This window comes from Cajanus cajan, chromosome 3, assembly GCF_000230855.2.
Source record: "Cajanus cajan strain Asha chromosome 3, NIPB_CcT2T_4, whole genome shotgun sequence".
NCBI lineage: Eukaryota > Viridiplantae > Streptophyta > Magnoliopsida > Fabales > Fabaceae > Cajanus > Cajanus cajan.
Genome location: NC_138519.1, coordinates 24,140,166 through 24,154,192, shown reverse-complemented (window position 1 = coordinate 24,154,192; position 14,027 = coordinate 24,140,166). Strand labels below are relative to the sequence as shown.

Below are 14,027 nucleotides of genomic sequence, written 5' to 3'. Positions count from 1 at the left end.
AATTCAAATTAACATATATAATTTATATATATTATTGATATTAGAAATATTATTGATAAATTAATGTCAATAATATTATTAGTATATTTATAGAAAAATTAATAATTTTATAAATATAATTTAGTATATATTAATATATTTTACAAAAATATAAATATATTAAAAGAAAGTTAATTAAAAATATTGATATATTATATTATGCATTAGTAGGGCAAGAACATTAGATTTTTAATGGAAGAGACTAGAATAGTAGAATTGCTAAATTGTGGAACTTGGATTTAAAATGCTTAATTAAAAATTGAGGGATTAAAATCACACAACTATAACACCTAAGAGGTTAAAATTACACAATTAAAAATTAAATGATTAAAATTGAACAACTGCAATATTTGAGGACAAAACACACATTTACGCCTATATATGAGAAGAGTCCTATTTACTTTTGGTAGAGTTATTTCATTCAATAACTTATGATCTACATTAAATTTTAATAATTCAATCATTAAATTAAAAGTTTATTATACTTAATAGATTAAATATACAATTTTTTTTTGTAATAATGATTCACTCTTGATGTTGTTTCTTTTATCACTTTTTTGAAGTTACATTTTACATATTCATTTTATAAATAATCTAAAAGTTTCTCTTCATTTCAATTTGTTAAAAAATTTAAATTTTAAAATGCTAAAATTATAAATGTTTTGATTGGATAGTTTAATTCAAATCTCTTAATTTAGTCAAGAGAATTTAAGTCTCACCATATGCACACCATTTTTTTTAATATATTTGAAAATTATACAAAATAATTTATAAATCAGAATTGAATATACCACTAAATTTTTACATATTTTTTTTTTTAAAAAATCCTAATTATACATCATGATTAAATATCATAAAAAATCTTAATTAAATATTACAAAATATTTTAATAAAATAAATCTTTATAAAATTTTGAAATCGCAATTTAATACACATCTTTATTTTAATCTTTTCATTTCATATTTTTAATATTTTTAAATTTAAATTTAATTTAAATATTTTATTTGTTACGATGATGATCGTTGAATAAGCTGAAATTTGTTTACTGTGTGGTGTGATCTTGTATTTATAATTGTTTTTGATCGGATAGTTTAATTCAAATTTTTTAATTTAGTCAAGAGAATTTTAATTCTCACCATATGCACACTTTTTTTTTTTTTAATATATTTAGAAACTATAAAAAATAATTTATAAAACAGAATTAAATATACCACTAAATTTTTACATAATTTTAACAAAATCCTAATTATATCTTGATTAAATATCATAAAAATTCTTAATTGAATATCATAAAATATTTTAATAAAATAAATCTTTTAAAATTTTTGAATCATAATCTAATACGCATCTTTATTTTAATCTTTTCAGTTCATAGTTTTAGTATTTCAAATTTAAATATTTTATTTGTCACGATGATGATCACTAAATAAGCTGGAATTAGTTTGTTGTGTGGTATGATCTTGTAATTATTTTAATCGGATAGTTTAATTCAAATTTCTTAATTAGTCAAGAGAATTTAATTCTCACCATATGCACACTTTTTTTTTAATATATTTGAAAATTATACAAAATAATTTATAAATAAGAATTGAATATACCACTAAATTTTTACGTAATTTAAAAAAAATCTAATTATACATCTTGATTAAATATCATAAAAAATCTTAATCGAATATCACAAGATATTTTAATAACAAAAATCTATTAAAATTTTGTAATCGTAATCTAATAGTATCTTTATTTTAATCTTTTCATTTCATATTTTTAGTATTTTAAATTTAAATTTAATTTAAATATTTTATTTGTTACGATGATGATAACTGAATGAGATTAATTTGCTGTGTGATGTGATCTTGTATTTATAATTTTATACTCACGGTTTCTTTTTCACTGTGGGAGATACGCTAACCTATACCCTAAGATAACACATTAGGCATTTAGGTTCGGAACGTGAATATAAAACCTTAGTCTCATTGTTGCTCTTGAGCTCATTGCTGATCCTTTTTCTATCTGAGATAATACGCATTTCTTAATATGGTAATGTTCTTCATAAACACACACTTGTCACTCAATTTTGTTGGTTATTGCACTCTGTAAGACATTGATGTGTTGTCTTTCATTATTAGCATGTTTGGTTTGGAAATAGTAGCATAATTTTTCACGTCAAATTAGAAGTAAGTAGTTTAAATTTTTATATATTTGGAGAGAATTGATGTAAAAAAATATTATGAAGCGGATCACCAATGCTAAAACAAATTAATACGCACTAAATTGATATGATTCTTATTTTTGTTGAGGTATTTAAATATGAAAATCGACATGTTAAGCTTTCATCTTTGTACTAGGTTAAATTTCTTGTGTTTCTATTTTATTAGAGAATGGGATATCTGTGAAACTGGATTGTTTATTTAGGATCGTTTAGAAAGATGAGGCGGGGCACTCATGTTGATTGTTTATCTACATTAGCCTAGGTTAATTTCTTTACCGGTTAAAAGAATAATGTTTGTTTTTAGTGTATCCTTAGGGAACTTGTTCTGTGTCTGGCAGGTGAATGAAGATACATCAGGGGAGCAAATTCCCACTAGTTTTGGAGAGGAAAGAAGAACATCAAACATCATGGGTGCATGTGCATCTTGGTTAGCTACCTTAGGATATTGTTCATGCTTGTTGTCATTATACTTCATCAAACCATATCTCAACAAACCATTTATCCCACTAGGATTCCAAGTCCTTTGGGGTATCGCAGCATTTGCCGGTATGATCCTATTTATGTGTGGTATTTCTCTCATGTTTGCTGCTAAACAAGGGTTCAACAAGATCCAGATGATTCTTATGTACATTGTCTTCTTCGTTTTGCTTTGTTCATCGTCTTATAAGGATGGATAATTAGATGGTTTCATTTTTTTTTTCCGTCTTTTCTTAGCTTGGTGGAAACAAGTTTTATGTAGATGTTTGTTCCGTATATCAATGCTTTTGAATGCGTGCGATATATGAATATCATGAATAGTCTTATTTTTAGAAAAATTACAGCATCCTTGTTATATAAACACATTTTGTTTATTTTAAATTTTACTTAGGATCTTAAGAAGAATAAAGTGAAAATAGTAATAAATTATACAACATTTTGTTCCATTATGTTTCTAGTATTTGGTTATTTATATAATTTTCATTTGCATACCAATGTTTCGGTATGTGATATCAATATTAATAATAAATTATATTTTAGTAAAGATCGTTACTATAGATGAATGAAGAATAGTGATCCTATATGACTGATGGATGTGCGGGGAAGTAGTGGAAAGAGTAATCCATGTGCTCTGTTGACATGCACGAAACCCAGACAATTATGGTTTTCTTCCCCCGTTGTTAAGTATAAGCATTGAAAATTAGGATCTTAATATAGTAAGAAATTATAGATTTTATTCCATGATGTTTCTTGGATTTTTTTTATATGATATAATTTCACTTCCGCTCTGTTGTCTTTTGTTAATTATGTGATTTCATTTGCATACTAATTAATGTTAGGGTATGGGATATATATCAATATTGACGATTAATCAAATTTTAAGAAAGATCATTATTGAACATATGGACGGATGAAGAATAGTGATCTTATATGTACGATGGATGTGTAGGGAATTAGTGGAAACATATTTTAACAACCATCATTACTCAACAATTTCCTCTTTCTAGTTTTCATTTTTTTTTTCTCTCCTTGGGTCTCTTATTTTTTCGAAGATTTCCAAAACACCTGTTTCTTATTCTTCTCTTTTCAATCATATGTATCGTTTTAAATCTGTAAAGTTTTTTATTTTTTATTTTTTAACTAGTGCAATTAATTAGTTAATTCCTTTGTTTCATTTGTTAACTAAGAATTAGAAAAATATAAATGATTGTGGATTGATGGAAAATCTCAAAAAAAAAAATTTCTATTTTGGAAAACAATCTAGGAAAAAAAATAAAAAAGAGAGAGGAAATTTTTCAATTGGTAGTTGGGATTTTTTGTGGGTGCGATTGATTTTTGAAGGTTTGTGTGAGGTTGTGATTGTAGATAGTTGAAGAGGGTGAAGAAAGAGGAGGAAAGTTGGAGGGTTTATGATAGCCTATGAATTTGAAGAATTGATGTTTCTCAACTATTGGTTGTGAGTAGGTGTTATTTAGTGTGTTAAGTTTGATGGTAGTGATGAGGAATGATATACGCAAGTAACAACATGACGTGATTCTCATGTGACAATGTATGCAACAATGCAACAATATGCTCGTCCCCTACCGTAAAGTGAGGAAATAAAAAAGGTCTTTTTGGCCTTAAAAAATAAAAAAAATTTTAAATATTTTCATAAATAAATTGTTTAATAAATAATTTATCAAAAGACGTCTGTGACATTTTCAGTGTTTTTCCTGAAGATATCAGCACCCGTAACGTTTTTAGTATTTTTCTACTGCTACTGTAGTTCTACCGGATAACACCAACCAATTTAAGAACACCAAAAGGCTGAACGGATTTATGAAGTGCTAAGCGGTTTTACTCCAAACACCGAACAAGTTTTGAGTTTTGAATTTCTTGAGTTGAAGGTTTAAGGTTTAGTATTAGGTTATAGTTATAGTGTAATAGTTTTAATAAATATAAATATTTTTGTTGGTAATCATAATTTTATTTATTGCTAATAACAAAGTAATATGCTTTAAAAATATTTATTGGTAATAATTTGTTAAAACTTTGTAGTTGTTATTTGTTTTGTGTTTTACAATATGTAATTAAGTTGCATTTTAAAATAATCATGTTCTATATATTAACTTTTTTTTTAGCATCATCACTTGTAGATATTTGTATTCTCTTAATCCGGTTTTTTATGAAGGTGGAGAAATTAAAACTAGTCAAATAAACTATTCACGTGTTAGTAATCATGATTGTGGTTTGTCATTTTTGTCCGTAAAAAATGAATGGCCTAGATCTAACCGACAAAATGAACGCACAAAATCAAAGCAACTAGTCAAATATAATATTAACATGTTAAGAATCGTGAATGTGGTTTGTCATTTTTATTTGTAAAAAATGAACGACTCAGATCTCACCGATGAAATGAATGCACAAGATCAAAGCCACTAGTCAAATATATTGTTCACGTGTCAGGAATCATGAATGTGTTTTGTCATTTCTGTCTATAAAAAATGAATCGCCTAGATCCCACCGACAAAATGAACGTACAAGATCATAGCAATCCATTGAAATGCACATGTGTGCAACATTTATTATTTAAAGACGTCCATACTCTTGACTGAAATCTATATCTAAAGCTTTTAATATTTTTCTGTGTTTTTCGTGCATCATTAGTAAACTCTACTCTCATTTTAAAAATGTCTTTCATTTGCTTACTGGATTATAATGATAGTAAAATTAACAATCATCAAGGTTGTATTTTTACTAGTCAAACAAAAACAATTTGTGTAAATTGTAAAATAGATTACTGAGTATTTTGCGCAAATGTTAGGTCAAGCAAACGCAGAGATTGCGGTTGGTCAATGATATTGTTGAAAGTTAATGGATGCTATGTAGAACAATTAAGAGGAGGCAACATCTCATTTCGTTCGAAGATTGTTTATGAGGCCAACATATTTGAAGTGGAAGAAGCTTTCAATCTAATTAGACAAAGAGGTGGTCATACTTGGACAATAATTCTTAATGAACAAAAATGTGAATGTAATGTTTTCTAAGCTTATAGATATACATCCTCACATGTCATTGTCGCATGTGCTTATATTCACGTAGATCCCTTGAACTATGTTGATGTTGCCTATTCAAATGCATATATTAAATAGGCATATTTTGAGCAATGGTACCCACTTGGTAGTGATGACAACATTTGTCCTACCAATGGATCTCGCATTGTCCCTAATCAAACTATGGTTAGAGCTGTCAAAGTGGGCTGGGACCCATGGGCCAACCCGGCCCACCTTGAAAACGGGCCGGGCCGGGTCAAAAAAATTTAAAATTTTATAGTAGGTGAGTATATCTCAACCCGACCCACTTTGACTCGACCCACCCAGGCTAAACTCGTGGTGGGCCGGGTGGCCCACCAACCCACCATTTTTTTTGTAATAAAAATTTAAGTATGATTTGTAGTTAATTTTGTATGATAGTATATTGAAAATTTTTATTTTAGACTTTTATCATGATTTGTATTTAATTTTGTAAGATGAATTATGACTTATGACTATTAATGATATTAATTTTATGACTATTATGTTAATTTATAATTAATTTAAAATTTTGAATTTTGTTGATAATTTTTTTTTTAATTTTTGGTGGGCTGGTGGGCTGGCCCGTATAACCCACCAACCTGTGGTGAGCCGGGCCGGGCCAATTTTTTTTTAGAAAATTACAAGTGGACCAGGTTGGGTTGGCTCATTTTTAAAGTGGGTCAAGGTGGGCCGGTCCACATGGGCTGGATTGGCCTGTTTTGACAGCTCTAACTATGGTGCATGGATGTCCAAAGTCAACCCATATAAAAAATGAAATGAATTGGATATATAGTCTCAACGAAAACAACATTGTGGACATTGTAGGGTTGAAACTCATAATAGAACAAATAATCCTCAACTAGCATCAAATATCAATGATAATCATTAATGTGTATCTAAAATCTTAGTCATAATATTTAGTCATGTATATAAATTCTATATATTTTACTAATGAAATTCTTAAGTTGGATAATAATTGTGTGTTCAAATAAATATCCTATTCAAAATAATCAACATATTTAATCATTTAAAAAATTCAAATAATTATTTTCATTGCACTAAATAAACCTATATATTTTATGTCTTTCTATTAAAAGATAAAAATAAATAAATTAATATAGAACCTAATTATTTTAAATACAAATTAATTACAATTTTTTTTTAATAAATTATTAGCAACAAATGTTTTTAAAGCCTATTACACTATTATTAGCAATAAATAATATTATAACAAAAAAAATATTTACATTTATTAAGACTATTACACTATAACTATAACCTAATATTAAACCTTAAACCTTCAACTCAATAAACTCAAAACTCAAAACATATTGTGTCTGGAGCAAAATCACTTAGTGCTTCATAAATCTATTCGACACTTTTGGGGTTCATAAATTGGTGATATCCGGTAGAACTACGGTAGCAATCGCTTCAGCAGGGCGTTGGAGTAAGAAAATGTGAAGTGGAAAAGAACTGAAAACATCGTAGGTACTTACGTTTTTAGAAGAATATTGAAAACACTAAAAACATTACAGGTATTGATGTCTTCAGAAAAAATAGAAGTCGTAATGACTCTGTGCAATTTTTACATACACTAAAAATGTCAAAGCCATTGACGTTTTCTTTGTAAACTTAAATCATTACCATTGTTAATGTTTTGCTTGTATATGTTCACATGGCAAAAACAATTTATTTGGATAAATTATTTTTTAAACAATTTATTTATGAAAATATTTGAAAAAAATTGTTTATTAAGGCCCAAAGCCAATAAAAAACGACAACGTAAAATTAACTCATATAGACTAAGTCACAAAAGAAAGTGTTAAGAGTTTCCAACAAAGGAGTTCGGTGCTGTTACAACTGGAGTTGATTACAGGCTCCTAAACCTACAAGTTTATCAACCACCTCTTTTGCACTTTTCTGAATATGGTAACAATTGTTTCCAAACAGTAGTCTCCAGAAAATAACCTTAATGTTATTGGTTTGTATTTGTAAATTAACTAATATGTGCGTGCGTGAAATAAAATAAGAGTTTTTATAAGACTAATGAAATAGATCTGTGTTAAGTAAACAATACCAAAATGCAACATGTGTCTTATTTATGTTTGAGAGAACATAAGAAAAACTTATGAGCCTTGTAAGCAAAGAAACATATCATGTATAGGTAAAAACAAAAATAAAAAATAAAAAAAGGTCTACACAAAATAGCACTCGATACATCAAAAAGGGTTTAAGAGGCATTTTTATGTATCTCTAAACTCTGGTGCGAATGTTATGGTTTTATTTCAATTTCACCTCGATGAAATTTTCTTCTCTTGAATATTTTATGCTCATGTATTTTTTTTTTCACTTCTCATATATATATATATATATATATATATATATATATATATATTGTAAAGTTGGAATTTTGTAATTAAGTTTTCTGTACCATAATTAGTTTCTTAAACTAGTCTTCCACAATAAAATTGACATTTGAAATTTTTTTTCCCAACTTCTCATTAGGTTAATGTAGGCACCTTTTTCTGAAGCAGAATTTAAGGATAACAATAACTGAAAATAATAAAAGAGAATCTCAACAATTAATATTTCCAACAAGTGTTTAAATGGAGTGGACAAACTTCCACAAGATTACATCAATATACTGAAAAATTTACTCCTACTTCTCTTAAACAATGGCTGTTATGCTAGGTGTCCAACTTTATTTGAAACAAAGATATAGTAAGTTTAACCAACTTAATTCCCATGATTATGAAGCTAATAAGGAACAATATAGGACAATGACTCCACCACACACAACCAAAAGGGCTGGAATTTTAATTGGACCCGCCTCAACACCAAGTCCAAACATCTTATCATTTAAAGATGATATGTAACACAATATAGAAAGTCCAAACATTATGTTTGAGCCCACACAAATAGGCAATTGCTGAACTATACATGACATTGAAAATGCTGTTCAAACTAATCATTAAGGTCCATATTATGGGTACTAAAAACTTGAGACAAGCTTCCTCAAGACTTAAAAGGGATATTGCTGTGTCATCATGAGTTAATCGGGTTAAACCTTTCATAGATTGATCATAAGGCAAATTAACACAGTTTGCATTATGCAGGAACAAACCCAAAACTATACAACATTTGTCCAAGCATTTTCATTTGTCATGTTTCTTTCCTTTTGTCGTCCATAAAAAAAAAAATAAATACAAAAGTGTTAGTAAATAATAAAACAAACATTTCTTACTTTAAATTTATGCCAGCAAACATCTATTAAAAAAAAATATACATGTTTTTAATGAATTTTCATGTAAATTAATATAAAGCATAAAAATAGACAAAAGCTGGCCAGAACATAAGTTTATAATCAATCTTGTGAAACCATTAGAATTTAGACATGGAAGATATTTTTGCTTTTTTCTTACACGACTAATCCTCATATACAGTACAATAAAATAATAAATAAACTACAAAATCTCACTAAAAATGCAATAGGAAAAAAAAATAGAAGAGAAAAAAAGAAAGTGAAAGAGAAGCTTTAAGTAGTAATAGTTCTAAAGACGCTTGGGCTGAACAAATAAAATTTTTCAAAATAAGTATTTTTCTTTTTCAGAATCTTTCAACAGGTCGCGATCCAAAAAGTCTAAAACTTATTTATCTCTTTAAATTATGTCTAATTTCATACTCATTCACTTACATATATTATAATTTAGGATAAATCCTCCACTTAGAGCAAGTTACATATATTATAATTCAGAATAAGTTATCTTTCAGTTTAAATTGTCATTAACAATATTAATAAAATTTGATAAAAAGAATATTAAAAATAATATTTAATTTATCAAATTAAATTATTTAAAATATTTAATTTGATCTTATTATTTTTAAAATGTTCAATTTAATCATAAAAAATAGACTAAATTAAATCTAAAAATAAATAAAATTATATATATATATATATGTGTGTGAAATCAGCTGCACCTGCAATAAAAGATCGAAGAATGGAAAAAAGTCGGCACAATCCAAGAATGAAAAAAACAAGGAAGCTCTTTTCACTAAAAGACAATTCTATTATATGAAAAATAAAATAATTAAACTAAAAACTATTTAAAAGATTATGTGTAGTTTATATTTAAAGTTTAAAAGATAAGAATCTTAAAAAATTAATGAAATAGGCATTGAGTTCAAATAAAAAAGTATTTAACTTTTTTTATCTTCAATTTTTGTACTATTTCATTTTTTTTATTTTATCCAATGTATCTTAACTAAAATTTAAAAATAAAAATATTTCAGTTACAAAATTATCACCAGAATAATTAAGAGATTTGAAAATTATATTCACAAAAAAATAATTCAATTCCAAGAAAATAAAAGTCACTGAGATACAAAAAAATAAAAAAAAGAAAGATAATTCTTAATGGACATGTGTACAATTAATTTTATTAATTTATCAAATTATCCAAAAATAAAAAATTAAATATGTCAATTACAAATGAAATTATGAGATTTGTAAATCATTTTCATTAGAAGATACTATTATAAGAAAATTAAGACACTAAATCAAACTCTAAAGCTTAACCTTAAAATCCTAAATCCTAAAATCATAAATCAAGAATCATAAAATCTAACTCACATATGAAACTTTTTTTTTTTTTTTTTATCTTTATCAAATTATCTAAAATTATAATTAAAATTTTATATATGTGAGATAAAAAAATATAATAAGAATAATTATGCGATTTGTATACTCTTTTCACTAATAGATAATTTTATTATAAAAAAAAGTAAACTAAAAGCTATTTTTTTTTATATAGAAAACTAAAAACTATTTAAAAGATATATTTTATATTTGAAGTTTAAAAGATAAAAATTTCAAAAAATAATATAAAATAAAATAGATACTAAATCAATAACACTTTATTTTTCATAAATTATAATATAGGTATTTTATTAATAATTTTGATATTTTTATTTTTATTAATGAGTGATGATTAATATTTATTTTATTATTATTTACAATATAGTGATAATTAAATATGTTGACTTTAGTAACTATTGGTAATTATTTTTATATGAATATATTGTGAGATTTTATAATTAAAGGTTATATTATTTAATTATTATTAAATAAGGGAAGGAATATTTTTTTTAGATAATCATGGTTCACATTTTTAAGTAGAGGGTTAAAAGGATGTTAAGTTTGAAAAGAGAGAGAGAGAAGAGGGGGGGGAGAGAGAGGTAATCAAATTTTAGATTTTCACTTTTCACCTACGTTTTACGCTTCAGAGCTCGAAAAACCTGAAAGAGGAGCAAACCATCCCGAAGTTGATCATTCATCTTTTTCTGCTCAACAAGGCAAAGGGGAGTGAGAAACCTCGATCTGAGTGTGGAAATATATATTGGGTAATGAGATTAACCCTTTTTCTTCTTTGCTTCTCCTTAAATGTTGTAACATCCCGATTTTCACAAATTATATGAAGGCTCAAAGCCCAATATTTTGAATTTTAGTAGCTCAAGACGGGCCATTCCCAAACTGGAACGGGTCGTTCCAAACTACTAAAAAGGTCTATAACCCTAGTTGGAAACGGGCTGTTCTGGTTTAAGAACGAGCCATTCTAGATACGAATTTAACACATGATCAAAGGATTCAGAACGGGTCGTTCTGCCCACTTCTAACATCTATAAATAGTAGACTCTGGCACTGCTCCTTGACACACTTTCTGAAGATCAAGGAGAACCAAGAGAAGGAGATCATCCAGATTTTGCTCTAGCTTCATCTTCTACTTATCCAGGTAAGAGAGAGTGAGAAACCTCGCTCGGGGATGTGGGAATAATTGTTGGGTAGCAGGATTGGCCCCCAATCCCTTGGCTGATGCATGTTTCTAGGAACAGACAAAATATGAAAGTTTTTTGTTTTGCTCTCTGAATGTTTTGTTGCGTTTCTTGTGTGATGTTGAGTGTAAATATATGTTTGATTTCAAAAAATTAGATAAGTTTTGTATAAATTAGAGTGCTCTGTAGGTTTTTGAGAGAACCCTGTGAGAAACAAGCAAATTTCTAATGTTTTCTGTTTTAACTTCTGAGTTTTCTATTGTGTTCCTTGATGTTTGCTAGGTGTGAATATGTGTTTGATTTCGAAAACAGATAAGTTTTGATATGAATTAGAGTGCTCTGTGGGTTTCCCTAGGAAACCCTATGAAGTGAAATTAGGGATATGATCTTCAAATGAATTTTGAGGCATTATATGTAAAATTGATGATGGATTCGTGTTTTGAATAATATTTAGAGTGTTTTGACCGATTGAAATATTATATTAACTGGCTAGTTGTAAAAAAATGCCTGAACTCGTGAAGTTGGATTTATGACCATTATGCTTCGTATGTTATGAATTGCGAATTGAATGTGTATGATGTTGGATAATTTCTTGGTATGGTTTATGTGCTATTCTGATGTATATGTTTATGAGAAGTTTCTTGTATGAGACTATGTGAATATGATGTGACAATGTGAAAAGTGAATGAGACACTAGACATGATGATATGTGATAATGAGACATGAAATATGAGAAACTATGACAAGTGAAATGATGAGTCAATGAAGTGTGAATGTGTGACATGTATCATGTGCATAAATGTTTTAAGGGTACGATATGGAATACACCGCTAGGGAAGACCCCTTGTGTAAAAACTTGGGGATTAGTCCTTGGGAATAGCTCGATTTGTAATTCCCAGTCTCGCCCATTGTGTGCATGGGATGTATCTTGCGCGGCTTAGCTATCCCGACTAGACCCTGGTAGTATGTCCTTCTAGTGAGAGTGCGCAGAGGGTGTGACCCGACATGTACTCCTAGACTACTCTACGTGTATTGCTAGCAACAATGCACCATGTGATATGTGACTAGCGCCACATGCATGCATTTGTGAGTCGAGTCCATGGCATCATTGCATAATGAGTGACTATGTATGTGTTACTAATGTATGTATGACTTGAGTTGTGCTTGATTAACGTTTATTTTGTGTTGTGCTTTGTTATGATTTGTGTGTGCTGCTTGACCGTTATTTTTACACCTTAACCTAAGTGAGATGTTTCTCACTCTCCTATTTGTTTTATGTGTGTCTTCTACTGTGTTGCAGATGACCATCAATATGAGGATGTTGGTGATGAAACTTAGGCTTCAGTTGGGCGTGCTCTGATAGGATATGTGACATCGGGACGTAGTTAGGATTAACTTAGAATGCTACTTTTTTTAAATTCATTAGAAGACCTTAAGTTTATCCTTTGTAATTTCCACATTAGACTATGCTTTATGTTTTATGAATGTGAACTCTTTACCCTTATGTGGTTAGAGACTTGGATTTTATTTATGAAGGTTTTTATTTATCTCTATTTATTGTATAATTATGTACGTGGGGTAGAGGGTGTTACAAATGTTCTAATTGATGTGATTAGTATATGTGTATGAGTATTGTTTGTGTTTGGTTAGTAATTGTAGATTTTGGTGTTCCTATGGGTTCCTATGGGGAACCCTAGGGGAATACATTGAAAGTTGTAAGGGAAGATTGTCTAAAGAGATATTGTACGAGTAAATTGTATTGTTTTTAATGTTTATTGCATAACACTTTCATCGATAGATTAATGATTGGGATGTAAGAATGAAAATCGCAGATTTAGAGTTTCTGATCGCAGAGATCACGTTTAGCGCCATTTTTGGCACTAAGCATCAAGGTGGCAGAGAGCTAGCAGTGTTGTTTGTGACCCTTAGGCTGAGCGTGGCCCACGTTGAGCGTGAGTTTTATGCTGAGCATGGCTCAACCAGAGAGTCAAGGTTACTCTTTGGAAGTCTTGCGCTGAGCACCAATTTGTGGTTGAGCACCAATTTCCTTATTGTTGCCCTGTTGTGCTTTCTTTTTTCTTATAATACCCCAATTTTCATAAACCATATTAATATTAGGTTATATAATTATTTTAATATTTTAAATATGTTGATTAAAGGATTTGGATATTTAATTATTATATGAGCTCTATTTTATTTATGAGACATGATTTGCAATTATTATTTTGATTAGTGATATGTATAGGTAACTTTTATGAAATATATTTTTATTAATAATTATGCTTATGTTATTTGATTAAAGGAAAAATGTGTATTATAATTATATTGTATTAATTATTTTACGAGAAAGGGAAAGAAGGACGTGATACTCATTTGTTTATTACTACTACTACTACTACTATTATTATTATTATTATTAT

At 28.1% G+C, this 14,027-nt stretch overlaps 1 long non-coding RNA gene across 1 annotated transcript; it reads left to right on the top strand.

Moving 5' to 3' along the window:
* The first annotated feature begins 1,891 nt into the window (after positions 1-1,891).
* Positions 1,892-3,039, top strand: LOC145956528 (uncharacterized). The gene is made up of 2 exons (XR_014432783.1): positions 1,892-2,076; positions 2,587-3,039. It is a non-coding gene; the product is annotated as an uncharacterized LOC145956528 (long non-coding RNA).
* Positions 3,040-14,027: the final 10,988 nt, after the last annotated feature.